Here is a 19521-nt window from a genome sequence, read left to right on the forward strand (position 1 = left end):
TGCAAAAAAATAAAATAATAAGCAATATTTTTGTCGGGAAAACACGATGGACCACCCTGTATCTCCTTGTCGTACAAGTGTTTCCATTGTTTTCGACAACGCAACAAGCATTTAAAAAAAGCTTTAAAACACGAACATTAACCGACAAAATAAATGTACGCGAAGTGGTAATAGTTCAAACTCATTTCTCCATGTCGAAACGAACGTATTATTATTATTATTATATGTCTGTCATTTTCTTCGCGATACCAACCGGTTTCTTAGGACAAGTCGTCGTAACGCACACACACGACGCGCTCACCCCGCAAACGTTTTGAGTTGAATATCATTCTCGTTTACGCGCGCCGGCGAGAAAAAATTCCGATTGTTGTACAACACAGCGCAGACGCTGTATTATTGTTATTTTTTCACAACGGCGTTTGTTATTTTATTCAACGTTTTAATTTCATACTTGATTACACGTTATATTGATTTTATAATTATATTCATAACACACCACACGGATACGTGCCATAGTACATCATCAGCGCAAACGTTACTAAACACTGCAGTAATAATATTGTACATATTGAAGTACTCGTGAGAATATTATTGCGGTTTTTCTTTTTTTTTTTGTAATTTTCCTTTTTGGTTTTCGCATGATTCGTCTTGGAGATAGAATATGTGCTATTTTAATACCAACGATAACATTCGACTATACCTGGGTGGTGTGATGTTTGGTTGTGTTTAATGCGTACAGATTTAGTCGTCGAAATTCACCTTTTTAAAAATAAACTTGATACTTTTTACGTACGAGTATATCGTACACAATATTTTTGCTGCCAATACTTGTTACGTTTTCGATTTCATTTAATAGTTTTATTTTATTTTTCAATCAACGATATAGTTTTTAATTTAATTTTCCGATACAGACTTTTATTTTTATTATCAAGTAATACAAATGTCTTTATTTATATAAATCTAATATCAATCATAAGTGAAATTAACTTAAATCGAGTCGTGATAACTCGAATTCCGTTTGTTAACTTCATCTAGTATTTCCGATAAATCGAACTTTTTCTTTCCCATTTCTGAATCGCGATTCGGTCGTACTAACGAGTGTTTAGATTCACGTGGTAGCGCAAATAAATTTTGCGGTAGCGTTTAATCAATATCCATAGTCAAGATTTTGACACTCATGGACGCGCAATATCGATTTTCAGCGTATTTTATGCTATTCAAACATTCAACAAGTATAAAATAATATTCATAATTTTCAAATGCATCAAAATCTCAAAACACACCACGTTAAAATAATAGTATAGCATCTACCCTCCAAACCACTTGCTGAATGTATGGCTGGACAAGTATATACAAATATATACGTATTAAGACAAGACATACAGAACGATTAAAGTCGCGTGTGGCATAGTGAATCCTATATGTACTAACGTCATATGTTTATGCAAGACGCACGTACATTATCAAGCCATAAGTCCGTACAAGGCAGTGATGTGTTGGAGGGTATACGACAGTAGTATACGTTGTATAACCATAGCAAATGTTGCAAATAAATGCATATACGCAAAATAAAGTATTATGTTATTGGTATACGGGCGGGTCAGTACCTGATAAATAGTAAACGTTGTTCTACTGCTGAATACGAAAGGGGTTTCAGTTTTTTAGCTTATTATGTAATGATTAGAAATAGATTAACCATTAAACATATTTCTCATTTGATGTTTGTCAAACTAAATGGACCTCCATTGCAATCATTGGAGTCCTGAAACGTATATTAAATCAAGGCTTATACATCACTGATGTGCAGACGATACAAGATCCAAAACTGTCAAAAGATATTTATCAATTCAAACTTTTTGGAAAGTATTATGATGATACATTTTTACTATAGAGTTTCCAAGTTAAATCTTTCTTGGTATAAATTGGTTAATTGGTTTTTATTTGTAGAAAATGGCGTACACCCATGACATTTTTTACCAATGCATCCCTAGTACAAGGTGAATGGTTTTCATTTAAAATTTTTATTATTGTTGTACTCGTAAGTTTCACGGCAACGTAAAAATATCAGAGACTCGGATTCGTTTTAAAATATTTTACCGGGACTTAATTCGTACCCGAGCAGAGTTGTTTAAACGAATACAATGCATCGTTTCATACGGATTTCCGATCATCCGGTATATACACGTTACGTACTCGCAATACACTCAACACTATTTCGTTGCACGGGAAGATACATAGGAGGAAAAAATCACTGACAATACACGTTGTACACGTTGTGCTGTAAACAATATCGCACTGCAACGACAAAATCGACGTCCGCTCAGTTGACCGCGATAACTAATAATAACAACAATACGATTTAATGCACCGTGACACCGTTCGGGCTCGTGGTTAGGTTATTGTTTACGTTCTTACGAAACACCTTGAAAACGCGAAAGATCTCCCGGAGAGGACCACCCCCTAACGCGCGACCGTGCGGGTGTGGGTGAGTTGCTGCCCGGCGTGTCGTTTCCGGTGTTGGAGACTGGTGAATTGCGGCCGATAATATTTTAGCCATAGGTTAGTTGCGGCCCGACAATATTTTAGCTATAGGTGAGTTGCGGCCCGAATAATTATCATTACCTATGTACCTATTGGCTAGTAACTATATGTACGATGCGGTGTTGGCTATACATTTAGTGATAAACGAATTGTTCGATACGTATGGCAAATTATATCTTTATATAATATAATTAAGATAATATAGATCGTTTTATTGTATTATCTATTGTAATAATATATTATATTCTAGAAACGCAAGATATTATTATATTTATTAGCTTATTTTTCACACATTTTCTTTTTATTATTATTATTATTTTAACCAAAACAATAGCTAAAAAATGAAATAACTATACGGTATTATTAATTTACGAATATTTTTTTTTATTTATATTCTTGAAATGACAAATATTAATAAAATACGACAACATTAGAAAATACGTAGTATTAATAAATCTATATTGTGATGTTTATATACATGTACTATGTATAGTATATATTATATATGTAGTATATAGATTATTGTATGGGCCCACAACTCGTACGCACCTCTCATAAACCCGTGCCGCAACTCGTACGTTATTTAGGGTTTGGGCCGCAATTCACCAACACCGGACCTGCACGGTCCGGACGCGATCAACGCGTCTCGCATACAAATTATTAATATTTCTAAATGACTTCTGCGCAACGCCATTTTCCCTACAACGATATAGTATTGCATTTGATAGCCCTGGGCTGTATAGCCACCGATACATATTTATTTACGAGTTCAGTGCGTTTATCTTTCGCGTATTTCTTATTGTCCTCCACTCGCCTCGTGTGTGCGTGACGCTTAACGGCTGTAACGCTAACGCGCTATAAATCCGACCGTGTTCGACCCGTTTTTGTCTCGTCTCAAGGGTAGTGCGAAGTTAATGTATAAGAATTTATTGCCTTCGAGAATACTTCATATGGATTTGGAACACTTCGAAGACGAGGATTATTTTCAAAGCGGAAATGAGAACGGTCGCCTGCAACACAATAGCAGAGCAGAGTTATTTTTTAAGAGCACACACGATATGTCGGTGTACAAAAAAAACGTATGCACGCTTACATCTACGGCCGTACATAATGAAATGGTTTCGTAATGATTTGGCCGAATGTTATTTTTTTCCTTTTTCTTTCTGTTTCTGTGCACGATTAATTAATATACGTGCGGGCAAGAAAGAAAAAAACTCGTTTCGGCTAATTTTAATTGCACAAACGCGATACGATTTTGAAGCACCTACTGACCCGATTATGTTATTGCTCGCGCGCGCACCGTCGACAACCCGAAAGCGCAGCGCTCCATTACACCACCACGGTGCACGACGAGCGCGTGGGATTAACGTTGTAGTGCATTTTTTAGCATTTTAAGATGCATTTTGGGTTTCGTCACGGATGTCATACATTATGTGCATACACTTAATGCATAATACATAAAGTACATATACATAATACATAGGTACACATAGTACATACACTTTATTCGACATAAAAGTTCCAATTCATAAACATTTATGCTATTCAAATATTTTTCTTATGGTCTATAAAGGCCGTGTAAATGTATGAAAATATATTATATTATATAATAAGTTTTTTTATATTATAAGTTTTATATGTATAAAGTGTTTTTTTTTTTTAGCATACTTTTTCGTATGTAAAAAATAGATAGGTTATATATAATATATATATGTCTACTCAAATTCTGAGTCCCGTTGAAATTTTTAGTCCAAGTCCGCCCCTGATTACGACAGTCAACGGTCTATATTATCGATATCATGAATAATAACCCAGGTACCTAATCATGGGAAAAATTTAATTTCAAAAACAAACTGTACAACAGTCGCTCTCGAACGTGATGCACTGAAGATGCGAACTGTGTACTGCGACGAAGAACAAAAATACATTTCGTAGATTGCCACCAATAGTATTATGGTGTGTACTATGGAGCGATCGAAAGTTCGCAACACGTCGGAACATCTGTAAGTTGCATTTTCGACAACTCCGATAAATGTTTCGGCGGCACCTGCGTTTAGTACAGAATCCATGGGATAAATGTTCTCCTCGACCGTTCGAATTTCGCCGACTCAAAGTCATTCGTGTCGGATTATCGAAAATTTCCTGGAATAGCATCACGCGTTGAAGTGATAAGAAAATGGTTGGATAGCGATGACGGTGCGGAAACGCCTTGAACTGCTCTTGCTTAGGCATTCGATTATTAGATATTCTACGCGGGCAATACCTACGCGAATGTGTTAGCCAACAACCGCACGGTCGAAATATGATCTGTGCTCAAACTCAACAGATAACAATCCCTCGGCAAAATAATATAGAACAAATTTCTTCAAAAAACAGTGCGATCCAAAATATAATTTTTAAATTTCGACAACAGAATACTCTTAAAAAGTTTTGATTTAAAGATGTACGTTAATCATCTGAATATGTTCAGGATATAGTTTAAGTACATAAATAAATAAAATCAAAAATAAATTCTTCGCGTGTTGCACGATAAAATGCAATTCTTCCATAACTCGATTTTTTTTCTTTTTTTTTTTTTTTGTACAAGAATAACAATTGGGTACCGTATACTCTCGTAGGATGGATGGACGATGGGCGGGGAACTGATTCGACGCGACGGGAATGAACGCGTTGTCACGAGATAACTTTTAAGGACGAATTAATGCGCAGTTGGATCGTATTCAGATCGTAATAAAATACCATTATTATTATTATTATTATTATTATGTTGCGCCGTTGCAATGTGAATACGAATGACGAAAACAGTAGCACAGCACCGCCACGTCATCGGAGGCGTCCGAGTGCGCACACGCGTCTTGAATAATAGGTGTATTGGGTTTCGGATCGACAAACACTGCGATGCGTTCGAACGTACTGTAATGGTCCGCGTCACGCTGTAACCGCGATCGCGGACGACGAACAGGGTGAGAGCTTACAACTTGGGGTGGATCCGAAGTTAGAAAACTATTATGGACTATTTCATGAGGCCGCTTATGAGGGCTGAAAATTGTAAATTTTTATCTTTAAATAATAATATAAAATTATACGTGTTTTTATGTTTATTCGTGATTATCGTTGAAAACAATAACATTTATTTTATTTTATAAAGCATTGCATGGGGTCCGGCATGGAGATGTTTTACTGTACTCTAAAATCAATCCCAGTTGCTTAATTTTGGTGGCAACTGGGGCAATTTACCCTGTCTAAAATTCACTTTAATAAATTTAATTATTTATTTTATTTATTATGCATTTTTATATTGATTTATTATTTATTTAATTATAAATTATAATTTGAAATAATAAAATATTCGGTATGAAAGGATAGGCCTAAAGGCATTTTTGGACGTACCCGTGATGTACATACAAAATACGTTTCCGAGCGACGTTTATCCCTCGCGCTTCAGACGCGATTACACATCGTTGCACAACAATTTCATAGGATTATCGTTTTCGACTGTGGTATGATGTGTTTTGCGCTAAACACGATGGGGTTGCGAATTGATTGAAACACGGTAATACGAGATTCACGGGAACGCGACACCGCTGTGCAATATTACTGTGATGGAACTACCCAACCTCGCCCGGAAAACGTTTCACTACATTTCAGATTAAAGGGCAATCGCTCCATATCGATGTCGAGAATTAAAATTAATGATTTTTGATTGAAAAGAGTGCACCTACGTACAAGGCCGCAACTGGGGGGTCCAGGTGTCCGGACTCTCCCCCCCTCCCGAAATTTTCAAAAGTAGAAACATTTTAGTGGTGAATATAGTTTATTAACTATAAATTGTATTAAATAATAATGTTAGACCCTCCCCCGAAATTTTTTTTCCAGTTACGGCCCAATTATGACTATTTATTATTTAAACCATATTCATTTGAATCTCAATCGATTATCACTGAAATCAACAAAACAAAGTACTTCCTAGCTGAAGTAACGAAAGAGCGAAAAAAAACGTTTACACGTCCATCCCAGTGTCCAAAACCGTTTCGGCCCTTATTGAAATACGATTTCCGAAAAATACTCTATTATTGCACTTGTAAACGATAGTACGACGATAACTGCATCCTCTTAAAATATCAAACCAATCGGTGAACTAATCGATCGTCGGGCGAATTATTTGAATTACGTACACACGTATAAATATATCATTTATCGTGTTTCATAAATAATAACCATTTCGAAACAGAACACAATTTACATGTGCCAACTGTCAACGCGTGGTAAAATGTGCGGCGTTAATTATAATTTTTAAGCCATCGAAACGCGCGCGTTTCGAACACGTCGAAAAAATGACGACTGCGATTTTTCGAAATAGTTCGAAGGTTTGATTTGAATAAAAAAAAAAAAAAATTAAAAAAATATTCACCAACACGAAATACGTATCGTACATGTTCTACCAGGGTATTGTAGATTCCACCCGAGAAAATATCCAAGTAAAAAAGGTATAAGTAGATTCTGCCCAAAAAAAAAAAAAATGCAGATTAGGATTTGTCAATCCTCAATCATATCATATGTTATCAGCTTTGCCACATATTGTGGATCTAATAATTGGAAATATCAGATAAAAATACTAGAAATCGTGTTCAGTACACATCCTAGAGTGTTACACGTGTACGCTTATACACTATAATGGCTCAATTTATAGAATCAGAACGTGGAAATATACTTTTAGTATTAGATAATTTTAAATTTTCTAAATAAACTAATACTCGTAAGTTGTGTGTAGGATATGATTATTAATTAACAATTTTTTTTCAGGTGGAATTCACATGCGCCCGTTCTACCGTCATCCGATCGTCCGTCCGTCAGACTTAACACGTATGCGTAATTTTCGTTTATACGTTTACAACATAGTTGCTCTTCGCTCTCACCCCATCGCATTCGGTGAGCCACAATGTACTTTTTGTTCCGCTTCATAACGGACGATAAAACTATCAATATTGAGCGTCGAAAACAGAGCTGCGCAACAATGGATACGCGGCAACAATGCAACGATGTGCACGTACAGCCGTTACAATGGTTTTGATCAAATAGCTTTGCTCTCGTGCACCAGATTTGTATGCATTACAATGTGTAACGTTAAACAATAATAGTCTAAAACGTTCGATTGTAATGTACGTTAATTCGTCGACAAGATTTGGTGGTTCGAAAATAATAATGCCGTGTGGTTTCCCTATAAAAAAAGAAAACCGTTTAAACAGATTAACCGTGTAGGATTCGATTAGCGCGTACGCAGTCTTCTGCCTCGTTGGGTGGTGGAAGGGGGTGGAAACGATGCTAAAACCATCCGTGCGAATCGTACTAAATGATACGTACATAATCTTGTCGTGTTGTACACATTAATACGAATGTCGTAAAAAGATTGTGCACAATGCACAGCAACCCGTCATGACCGAAAACCTTCAAGTGCGTGCGCATTAACATTATAATCCGCGCGCTACATTTCGATGAAAATATGATTCGATATCGCGATTCCATCACAACAAGAGCGGAGTTTTTTTTTTTACGAAACATAATTACGCGTTGCAAATCGCAGTACCGATTTAAATACCTTTGCTGTCGTACGAGTAGTTGGGGGGTTTTTTGTTCGCGAGTCGATAGATTTTTCTCGAATAAAATGAATCGTAATTAGGATAACAACGGTGTCGCGCTAATAATACGTTTGAAATTATGCGTTCAGGCGTATATTCTATTAATTTTATATCGTCCCGTATGAACCCGTTGTTAAACATTGGATGCGGACACTTTAAAACTATCTTCTTCCGCATTAAAATATCGATATCTCGGAAAAAGGCGAAACGCAGAAGACCTGACTAAACGCGGAAATGTTTGGTAAAATGTGTTCTTATCTAAAGGTCGACTACGATTTGCATTCCGAAAGCTGAGAACTAGTTAGCCGACCGGATTGGTCTATGTTAGTGAGACAGGAATTGGGTTCCCGATTAGCTGAAAATGTTGCTAGTCGGCATACATACCAGTGTAAGCGAGATAAAACTAAATAAGATATCCTATCGGACCGATTTGAAAGTTTTTTTTTTTTTTATTACTCTATTTATATTTCCACAATCTGTTACATAAATTTGAACAATAAGTGAAATTGATGAAATACATAACTATGGCGTGAAGGACGGATTAAAGATACCTTCCAGTGAAGGCACTTTTACAGTTAAATATGAGAAAAAACAAAAAAGTGTTAAACAATGTTAGAAAATATCATAAGGAAAGATAAGTGGAAATAGCAAAGGTAGATATAGAGAGAAGAACAAAAGGAGTTAGATTGGTCTAGACTAATAGGTCCCTTCACCACCGCCTTTTCAACCTTTTTTGTGGGTTTCCGGGTATATTTATAGACGCAAGTTCTTTGATTAAAGGATTTTTATGGTTTTGTAGGTTGAAATTAAAACGCCTGTAGAAGGTCTTAGCTACATCGTTGGCAGGAGAGATGGTTAGGTCGTTATGTAATGTATGATTTGATACGTAGAAGGGTGCTTTGGTTATAGCGCGGAGGACTTTGGACTGGAACGATTTGAAAGTGGTAAATTTATAAAAACGCTATGAATTGAGACTATTCTTTAATGAATTTTAACATAATATGTACTGTTAAAGAATCTCGATTATGCATTGTTTCATAAGCTTTTTTTTTTTTTTGCGCACAACTTCTAGTCACGTCCTCCAAGACTCCACTAGATCAGACGCTTCACGATAACACGTGGTACGATCCGATCAGAACGCGATCGTCGTCTTCATCAAGGCGCGTCCGGATTTCGCGTTTTAACGAACACTACGATTTTACACTCTGTGCAGTGATCTTTCGTCCGTTACTGTTGTCAGAGCCGTAACTAGGGTGAGGTGAACGAGACACTTGCCTTGGACGCCTAAACCTGGTGGGTGCCAAAATATTAAATAATTAACTTATCTTAAGAAATGTTATTTCATGAAATGTTTTTCTAGAAACCAAATTACAATTTTTCAGAATCATATTATATATATCAAAATTTGTGAGTGTGACAACCTTGCAACCTAGGGGGTGCATCGCTTCAGGATTAGGCCCGGCTCAAGGGGTAGGTGACATAGGCCCACGCCTAGGGTGGCATTTTTCCTAGACAATTTTTATGTATAAAAAAAAATATTTTATAAAATATTTACACGTAAGGGGCGGAAAAAACTAAATTTCGCCTATGTTTATTTAAAAACTTGAGCCGGATCTGATAAGGATACAAAATGACTCGGTACGGCTCTGACTATTGTAAAGAGATTTGCATATTAAGGCGTGTCCACACTATGCTATGTTGTGGCTTTTCCAAGTGGCATTTCCAAGAGTGATGTGAACTTTTTGTTGGCACGTGCCATTTGGCAAAGTTTTGCCAACTGGCTTGCCAGGCCGAACCCGATAAGTGTCGGTCCGGATCAAAGAAAGACAGTGGCAATACATCAAGCTGACATATATCGGCGTAGTGTGGACGCGCCTTTACGATGCACGCGTGTTATTATGTCTCTATAAAATCCCGAACCCTCGGGTGTTGTTTTACGGACGATAATTACTGTACCAAGAGCGCGGTTTGCGACCGTACATGTTATACCGTGTACACGGGAATACCGTTCTACATCCCCTCCACCCACAATCGGAAAACGTTTTATGGTGATGACTCGATCGCGTCCAGAGTATGCCACAACGTGTTCTGCGATTACACTTATGAGGTCACATTCGCCAACGCACACATCGCGTTCTCTTGTTAATATAAACGTATTCCGGCATGAACAGTTATAATGCCGACAACCTTGCTCAATGCCACGAGACATACGATGATGATGGCAATAATAATAATTGAGGTGGGCGCGCGCGCGCGCGTGGTAAACGCGAACTTGCAACTACGTTACAATATACTCGGTGTAACACGATATTGAAGCCGCCGTAGCCGGGAAAGGTAATTTTTTTAAAACAACGAAATTACGCGCGCAAAAACGCAAGCATGCATTCGTGTCCTGTCGTAAAACTATCGTCGTAATAATAATAATAATAATAATAATATCACTACAACGTATGATTGCGTTCGCCTGCGATGCAAACACGTGGATATTACGTGTTAGCGCTGTTTGTCTCCGCGGCGCGCACGATTTCCCACGGATTTCCTTAAATATTTCTTTCGTGTTCCATTGTTCTCGTTCGTCCGTTCGGCGACGGCGGCGGAGACTAGGTCATCGCGTGCACTCGCGTTACGAGCGGGGAAAAAAAATGTTTTGAAATAATAATATGGACAAAAAAAAAATAAAACCGACCGAAGTGGCCGACAACGACAATAATAACAAAAATAATAAAATGTATAACACGAGCACAAGCGTACTGTAAGTACGCGTTACGAGGGAATGAACCGCAATTGTTTCCAAGAGGTTTAATTAAATTTTTCTTTTCCACTTCCATTCGATTCGCAACCGTACGTAATAATGCAATAACGAGTGCGCGGAGTCGTTACAGTTTTCGACGGCCTCGGCGAGGCGCGTGCGGCCGCGTAGGGGGAAGAATCGGCAACAAGTACAGAGTCGGTACGATCCGGGTCAAGGGTTCGCGGACGGTTTTATTTTATTATTCATTTTTTTCGCCAAATCACACGTCGAAGGACCAGAGGCAGCGTAAAGTGGTCCGTGTTGTAAATAGCTTGCAAAAACCTATTTTTAAAAGTACGATAATTGTACTGTTTGATATATCAAATTAATAAAACTGATTACCTAATTGAACAGTATTTTCGTATTACGAAAAACTTTTAAAACTTATCAAGCCAATAAAATTAGGATAAAAACACAGAAATGTCAACCAACGGTCTATACCGCGCATTGTTCCGTCTTTCACGTTTAACGATCTGTGCGATGTGCATGTACGAAAGTTGAAATTTTTTTTTTTTAACTGAAATATGGACATTTTTACAGAAGGTATGTTTAACTCAGTGGCGGATTCAGTGGCGCACACAGGATTTTTTTTCGGGATGGGGGAGGGGTCAAGGTAAAAATATAACACACTTTACAATCAACAAAATTACGCAAATCCTTAATATATTTTGACTTAAATAATAGCATTGATAATAGAATAGACTATTCTATAATCAATGATAACTAGGTATTCAATAGCTCTTCAAATTTCAAACTCGTAAAATTTGTAAATTTTAACCTAAATATCGGAGAAAATTTTGGGAGAGGTACAACCCCTTAACCCCCCCCCCCTGCGTCCGCCACTGGGTGGATTTAAAGGTTCAAATAAAGTCGGTAAATCCAAAAGAGAGGCCTCGTAATTAATATATCACTAACATTTTGAGACCCGTTCTACAAAGCTGCTCGCTATACCCACGTTTCCGCGATATGAAAATGGAAAACAGTACATTAGAACGAATGTGATGCAGCGAAACTGATAATAAATCATTTTTCATATATTCTTATAGTGTTCATACTCGGAAATTATATAGAATTTCTATAATCAATGTTAACAATATTTCAAATTTATAAATTTATAAATATCTATATTCGAAATTAACTATAATTGTTTTGGCCTTAATTTAGAAAGGGTTAGCCCCATCAGCATTCGCCGACTAAACGACCGTTAAATCCGTCACTGGTTTAACTCATTATTAACTCTACTATTAACTATTAATTTCAGTGAACTAATGAATTTTTCTCTTTAAATTGAACTGGAAATTCTTTTTCTAGGTGGTTGCCCGAGAAATTCGTACGTGTCGGACCGAGATTCGGTATCGAGAGATGGGGTTGCTGAATCGTGTAGAATTTGTTCCACGGAAACGTTAAAAATAATTCGCGTCCGTCGGCTATGTTTCTGTTACATTCTATCGTATTGATCAAAGAGATTGCGCTCGTTATTTTTGACGGGCGAGAATAATAATAAAATAACGCTCTATCATACCGGCTAATTTAATCGGTCTGGCAGTCCGGCGATAATACGACGTTCAACATTATTAAAACGATTGTAAGATGTTGAAAAAATAAAACGAATATCAGCAGACACGAGGTAAAGAAAAGAAAAAATATAAGGTACTAGCTCACTGTGCATTGCATGTAATACAACGTCAACGTGATGTTGAATTTAGATCACAAAAAAACATCACCAATTAACATTAGTGCGATGTTCCATAACCGTTTCATAAAAATAAAGTTTTATTCGTCGATAAGTAACTTAACCTTGAAGCAATATTATAATGTAACTAAATTAAGAACAATATTTAATTTTTAAAAATAAAAGAAAGATATATTTATAGAAAAACCCAGGACTGTTTTCGCGATCAATTTCCCTCTCTAGACTAAATTTCTTAAAACACGTGTCACGAAATTCACGTGTACACGTGAAATACGTGTTTATCCAAGTATAAATCCATTTTTATAATGATGAAAATTAGTAATTTTATGTTATACACTTGAAGTTTAAATAAAATATTATTAGTACAGTATTAAGTTAAGGATATACGTTTTTATTTTGAATTTTACACGTGACACGTGAATTCCGTGAATTCACGTGTATTAAGAGCTCTACTCTAGACACCGCTAGTTATTAGATATAGAGCTTATATTTTAAGGAAATTGTATTTGAAATTTGAAATTAGTCGTTTTGTATGTGTTGTACCCAAGAAAAAGCGTTTTACTTAATGTGAAATGGCGCAACGTTTATTTTGGTTGTAACTTATGGTTATATAATACTTTAACATACATAGAATGCCATATTTGGAAATTAATTCTCTTTTAAGAACTGATGAGTCGTTTCGTACTCATAGTCAAGAGAATTATCAAAATTTATGTTAAAAAAAAATATGTACTTGGTATTTCAAAATTCTTTTAAATTTTGGTGGGAATTAAGTTTAATTAAAAAAAAAATCACAAACAAAATTTATCAGATGAAATATAAATAATTTCATGAATCAGACTCTTAGTGTAGAACATTATTTTTCAATAAATACGTAAATAAGGTTAGTAAAATTATGCATTAAAAACCTACATTATATATATACATTTATTCAAGATCATTTTAAGCAAATGCAACAATTTTTTTTTTTTTTACTTGAACTCTATAGTCTATGAATTTAATTTCTTTTCGATAAGCCATAATCTGGAATTTTATGAAAATAAAATACAAACGCTACAAATTTCTAACCCTAGTCATAAAACAAAGTAATAAACAATATTTGAAAATTTGTTATCAATTTTGGTACAAAATAATTTTAACGGAGTTCAACAAAATATTACGATTTTCTATAATTTTATATCGAGAATTTATGTTTAAATGTCTTCATATTCAATACCGTATGACAACTATTAGGTAGGTAAATAGGTTAGTGTGTAGGGTGATTAGATTAACTATGATTAACTGCATTGTATCGTATAATTGATAGTTACAAAGATCGATTCTCGATAAATGGATATTATTATTTTTTGTATTTTTTTATTTTTATTAAGGTAATGGTTTTAAAATAATGTTGTAGGAACGAAATATTCCATTGCACAGTGGGAGTCAATTTTTCTAAGGTATTAAAACGGTTTAGTATTATATTTTGAACGCTAACCACATATTGTAACATTATAACACAAGTAGGCGCGCTAATTTCACAGTACAGTTTGGACGCGTCCGACTGGAGCGATATAATGCGATCTTCTATATTGTGTAATTAAATTGTATTGTTGAAAACTAATGTTGTGATTCATTGGTTTACGTTTTAAGAACCGTTAACTCGCCGCACTACATCGACGATGTACCGGAGACTCGGCACTCGGACCAGTATTTGAATTTATGACCCGGAACGATGTGCAAACCAGACGCCCACGCGCACGCGCACGCACAATCTTACAAGTTTTAAGCAAATCACCTAACATAGAGTGAATGCGTTGTGTGCGGTGCACTTGCTGCACAGATTCGATCGTTCTTACGGTTTCGTCTGAAAATACTTAACTTTAGCGTATAACTAACCACGACACGTGTTGGATAACACAATATCTTGTGTTATCGTAATAATCTTTGTATTATAGTTGACCCACTCGTTTCGCTTAATCGTACCGACAATACCAAATATTGTTATCCCTTACGCACGTTTCTAATTAAGTTCATCGAAGTCAATAAATCGTTCTCGAACTAAAACTCGGTTTCGGTATGCACACCAACTGTGTACTAACATCTGATCGCTATTTGTCTGTTATAATCTTATAGTTTAAAATAGTAGAATTCTGCTGGAAGTATTAAGTCATCGTACCAGGTTCGATAAATCTAGCGGGGGAAGGGACTGGCTCTCAAATCTGACGTCCGCATCATATCTATCAACATTAAAAATAACGCGCGAAAAAATAAAGAATCAATAAATTACTGACAGCATCGAAGACATGCCATCTACTGGACGATATAAGAGTTGGCAAGTTAACGTAGATTGCCGCCGAACTAAGCAAGGTCCTCTCACCTACTCGCCATTATGGCCCCACTACAGTGGTGCATTGAACTCATTTTTGACGAAGAACAAAAATGTATATGAAGTGGGTAACCTGCACACATATTGCCTCTTATCCATCTTTACGTTATTTATATCATGGCAAACAACTGAATTGGAAGATGTATTTATGTTTTATATTATAGAAATAAAATATAAATGTTTATTAAGAAATCCAGAAATTAATATCATTAATAAGAATAAAATAACTTAGGGGAGGGGGTCCATGAAAATCGTTGACGTAAGATATGAGAGGTGGGGGTAGTCACTTCTAACGTACACTGATATAGGGGGAGAGGGAAGTACTGAAAAGTGCTAAAAATTATGCTAACGTAATACTTAAATGCTATGTACACAATGATGTTAAATTTCACAAGCATGGAATATACTCGGGACATTTGAAACAAGATAGTCTACGGTGCGAGTTTGTACTGTTACCGGTCAACATAAACGAATACGAGCAGAGTAAACACAAAGAAATACATCGATGTGCACATATTTTGTAGCAAATGTTGATAAAATTAGTTGCGCACTTATTTTTTTTTTTTAAGGTTTACACTGCATGAACACTTTGTATACAAATGTTGGAAGGACATCGTATTTAGAGATTTTAAATCTATCTAGATATAACTAAACTTACTACTCTTCTTGTATATGGAAAAAACTGGTTTCCAATAAAACGTCATTGTATTATTGTTTAAAAATTATAAACAGTACAATGCACTACATTCAACGTGAACGAATTTAATGGATTTATTTATGCAACGGATTTATCTGCACGAAAATGCAAATTCTTTTTTGGCCATTTCATGCTACTTATGCATTATACATACTATAACTGAAATCTATATTGTTATCATCAATAGTATAAGTATATAGCAGGGGTAGCCAACCCAAATGATCTTGTGGCCACTTTGGAAATACATTATGAACTCGCGGGCCACATATAAAATTATATTTGTATTTTGCTCCAATACAAATAAATTTGGAGCAAACATTTTAAACAGAATTAATTATTATTATAAAATAAGTTTTGATGTATTAATTATTTGAAAAATAATCAGAATAAATTAGTATTGTTTTTATAACCGTATTCTGAATGTAATTCATTCGAGAACTCTTTAAATCGTCGATGCGGAAACGTATGTGATCGAACGTTATACACTGTTTTTATGTCTACTAACATAGAATAAAATGGTTCATCGACAATACTCGAGAACAAAGATTTTGTTGATGAATCAGTTTGTTGCAATTATGATGTTAATAATACGGCTTCCGCGTTGTGCGGGCATTCCAAAATATTCTATTGGGACAAAAACATTATTTTTTTTTGTAAATGTTTGATAATCTCACAGGCCGTAAACATTCCAAGGTGGGCCACATGTGGCCCGCGGTCGTGGGTTGGCCATCCCTGATATATAGCATAATATTCTGCGGCTGACGATCGAGACAATTTTATTTTATTGAATTAATTTGTATGCGTTTAGTGAACATGGTTATATAAGACCACCGTTTCCAGCCGTGGACCTTCTCTTTCGCTGTAATTTTCTCTAGGATTCTTCGTCTGGTCTAGAAGTCCTTTTCAAGATCACTATGAATCTAACAAAGTTGTATACGGTCAATTTATTTCGTAATGATTTAATCATCATCTAATATGGTAAAATACGCTACGCCACAATGTCCGATTCTCCATTTTTGACTAGATAGATTTGATAGATTTCCGTTCATCTTAATCATTCCAGCTTTTACGTATTCAATCTTAATTTACCTTCACCTAACCGCGATCATCTCAATCTCATGATAGGGTTTCTTTTTATTTGTTTGATTGTAGGGCAACACGAAAAATGTCCTTACATAAAAACATTGACTTGCAACAAGAACATGGAGTCGACGGTACACATTATTATAATTATAAACGCAGGCTGAACACTGGTGGCACTGCGAATCATCACTTTGGAGGTGTAACGCTGAAGACTTGCAGGATACACGTGAAACAGGAATATGCGGCTCCATGGAAGCTTTGCCCGATCCCCGTAGGTCGTGTTTACAGTTATATGTTTAATGTTATATGTTATACATGTTTCTATGTCCGCTGAACTTGGGCTGCGTACTGTTATGTCGAGGGTGAACTGATATGGACGAAAGACTTGAGCGGTCGGCGACGCTTCGAACACACGTTGTCCTCCGTTCAGGATCGTCCCGCCTCCGGAAAAACGAAACGCGAATGCAACCCGTCGTCGTTCATTTTGTTGCTTCAACGATCACTCATCGCGTATTCTATTTTACGGGTAAACGGTTAGCGCGGTGGATCACAGTAATGCGTTCGGCCTTGGTGCGTGATACGTCTAGTTTACTAACCTCGGTCGAGAGGTTAACGCACGCAGGCGGATGTTTAATAAGGTTTTATTATTTTTTTTATTTTTTCATTTCCATTAAAATTGCAAACGTCGCGTTATGCGATCAGCGTTTATGATACGCGGGAAAAACTTCGGGCAACACGACGGTACAAACCGACGAACGTCGACTATCTGTAGCAGTGTTCGAAATCTGCAATTTTTACGTATCGATTCGACCGTGTTTTGATAAAATATTTCACAAAAGTCTAGACAATTTAACATTTTTTTTTCAATTTTTTTTTCATATTTAGTACTTCAACGTAAGCAAAAAAAAAAAATAAAAAAAAAAATTAAAAAAATTCGTGTATTACGCGATGTAGCACATAGATAAAAGTGAAGTATCGAAGATAAGCGTACGACTATTGTATATAATCGTTTACGTGTTTCAGAAATCTTACGGAATAATTGACGTACCACAAATCGTCAACGTGTTGAAAAACGTTTACGGAATAAATGAATCGAAGAGAAAAAGAACAAGGGACACACGATTTTATTGAAATGTTCACTCTCGTTATTACATTGTTATGTTCTTACGCGGCCAGTCGACCGCTGATTCCCCGGACGAACGTACGCGCAGTCAACACGGTCCACTCGTGTGCGCTCAGATCGCCAGTCACCAGCGCCGTGTTAAGTACTTTCGAATAAATATTTTTAGTTACGCCCACGCACTTCACGACTAATGGTGATCAGGTAGAGTCTTTACGTTAAACACGGGAAATCATGTACCCAACGTTGTTCAGCTCAATTACAAATCATTACTGCAATAGTGAACGGGCGATAACAAATTCGAAAAAGCGTAAAATTACCGCGATCAAACAAACACGAATTAATACGTACGATTTCGAATGAAGTACAATCATTGATTCAAAGTTACATTTCGAACAACGGATTAGTTTACTTTTAGCAGATTATTTTTTCATAAAAATATTTACTTAACTTTATTAACGCCGCACTGCGATTTACAAAGTTGTACAGTGTTGATAGTATGATAACAAGCACGAAACAAGAACATTTGGTATAACAATTTTAACAGTTTTAAAAATGTTAACAATAAAAGTAGCACTTTTTATTCCACACTGCTATCATTATAATATTATTTAGATTAGGACGTATCATTAGGTGAACGTGCTTCGGCCGCGGGTCCCAAACTGCGAAACCCCTTAGGGCCTCACAATTATTTTTCAAGGGCACGTTTTATCATTAAAAACGTAATAATATAACAACTTTTAGTCATCAATACGTATACGAACTATAATCAAACTCCAATAAAGAATATTCTTTATCTCGTTTTGAGTTTTCTCCTACATAGATACATGTTATGTGTAATATACTTCACGGAACTCGTGCAAATAAAACTTAACAATAACTATTTCTTGGGGTTCCGCGAGAAAATGTTGCGTAAAAAAAGGCTCCGCAACTGAAAAAATTTGGGAATCGCTAGACTGCAATATTATATTCCGAAGAGTAGATGGCTTCCCGTTTTGCAACATATTTATTTAATCATGTGAAATGTCGAGAATATTAAATAATTCTAAGTTTTTTTTTATCGTTCTCCGGAAATCATGCTTAACATCAACATATATTTTACTATTCGGGACCAATAAGAAAAAGAGTCAAATAAAAAAAATGACAATCAATGCGCTGGTTAAAATTGTCATCATATTAGTCACATAAACAAACAAAAAAAAAAAAAAAAAAATACTTGGAAAATCGATTGATAATAATTTGGAATAAGCATAGGATCACCCACTATCGGACATATAATGTTCAGCACAACACGTCCATCCCGAGTGTATCGTATGTTCCGTTGATCTATAAGACAATGGTACAGTGAAACGGGATTTTTTCGTATGCCAGTCAACGATAACGCATCGTTTTTAAGGGTTCGAAAAGGTGTTTGGTCTTACGATGTTGCATCGACGGCGTGATAATATACGACGGGAACGTTTTCGGTGATTCGTGAGAGGAAGGAAAATTCGGCGAGTGCGCCGTGGTCACCGGGCAGAATAAACGACGGTTTCGGTGCACGAAAACTCTGATGGTCGAAATAGGAGGAAGGAGAGTTGTTGGACATAGGA

At 36.1% G+C, this 19521-nt stretch overlaps 1 protein-coding gene across 1 annotated transcript in view; it reads right to left on the reverse strand.

Annotated features, from left to right (window-relative positions):
* The window catches only part of LOC112691588 (sodium- and chloride-dependent GABA transporter 1), a 112276-nt gene that overhangs the window by 85338 nt on the left and 7417 nt on the right, over nt 1-19521 (reverse strand). The gene's annotated exons all lie outside the window — the stretch shown is intronic.

The sequence above is a fragment of the Sipha flava genome, unplaced genomic scaffold, assembly GCF_003268045.1.
Source record: "Sipha flava isolate LNK unplaced genomic scaffold, YSA_version1 115_pilon_pilon, whole genome shotgun sequence".
Classification (NCBI taxonomy): domain Eukaryota; kingdom Metazoa; phylum Arthropoda; class Insecta; order Hemiptera; family Aphididae; genus Sipha; species Sipha flava.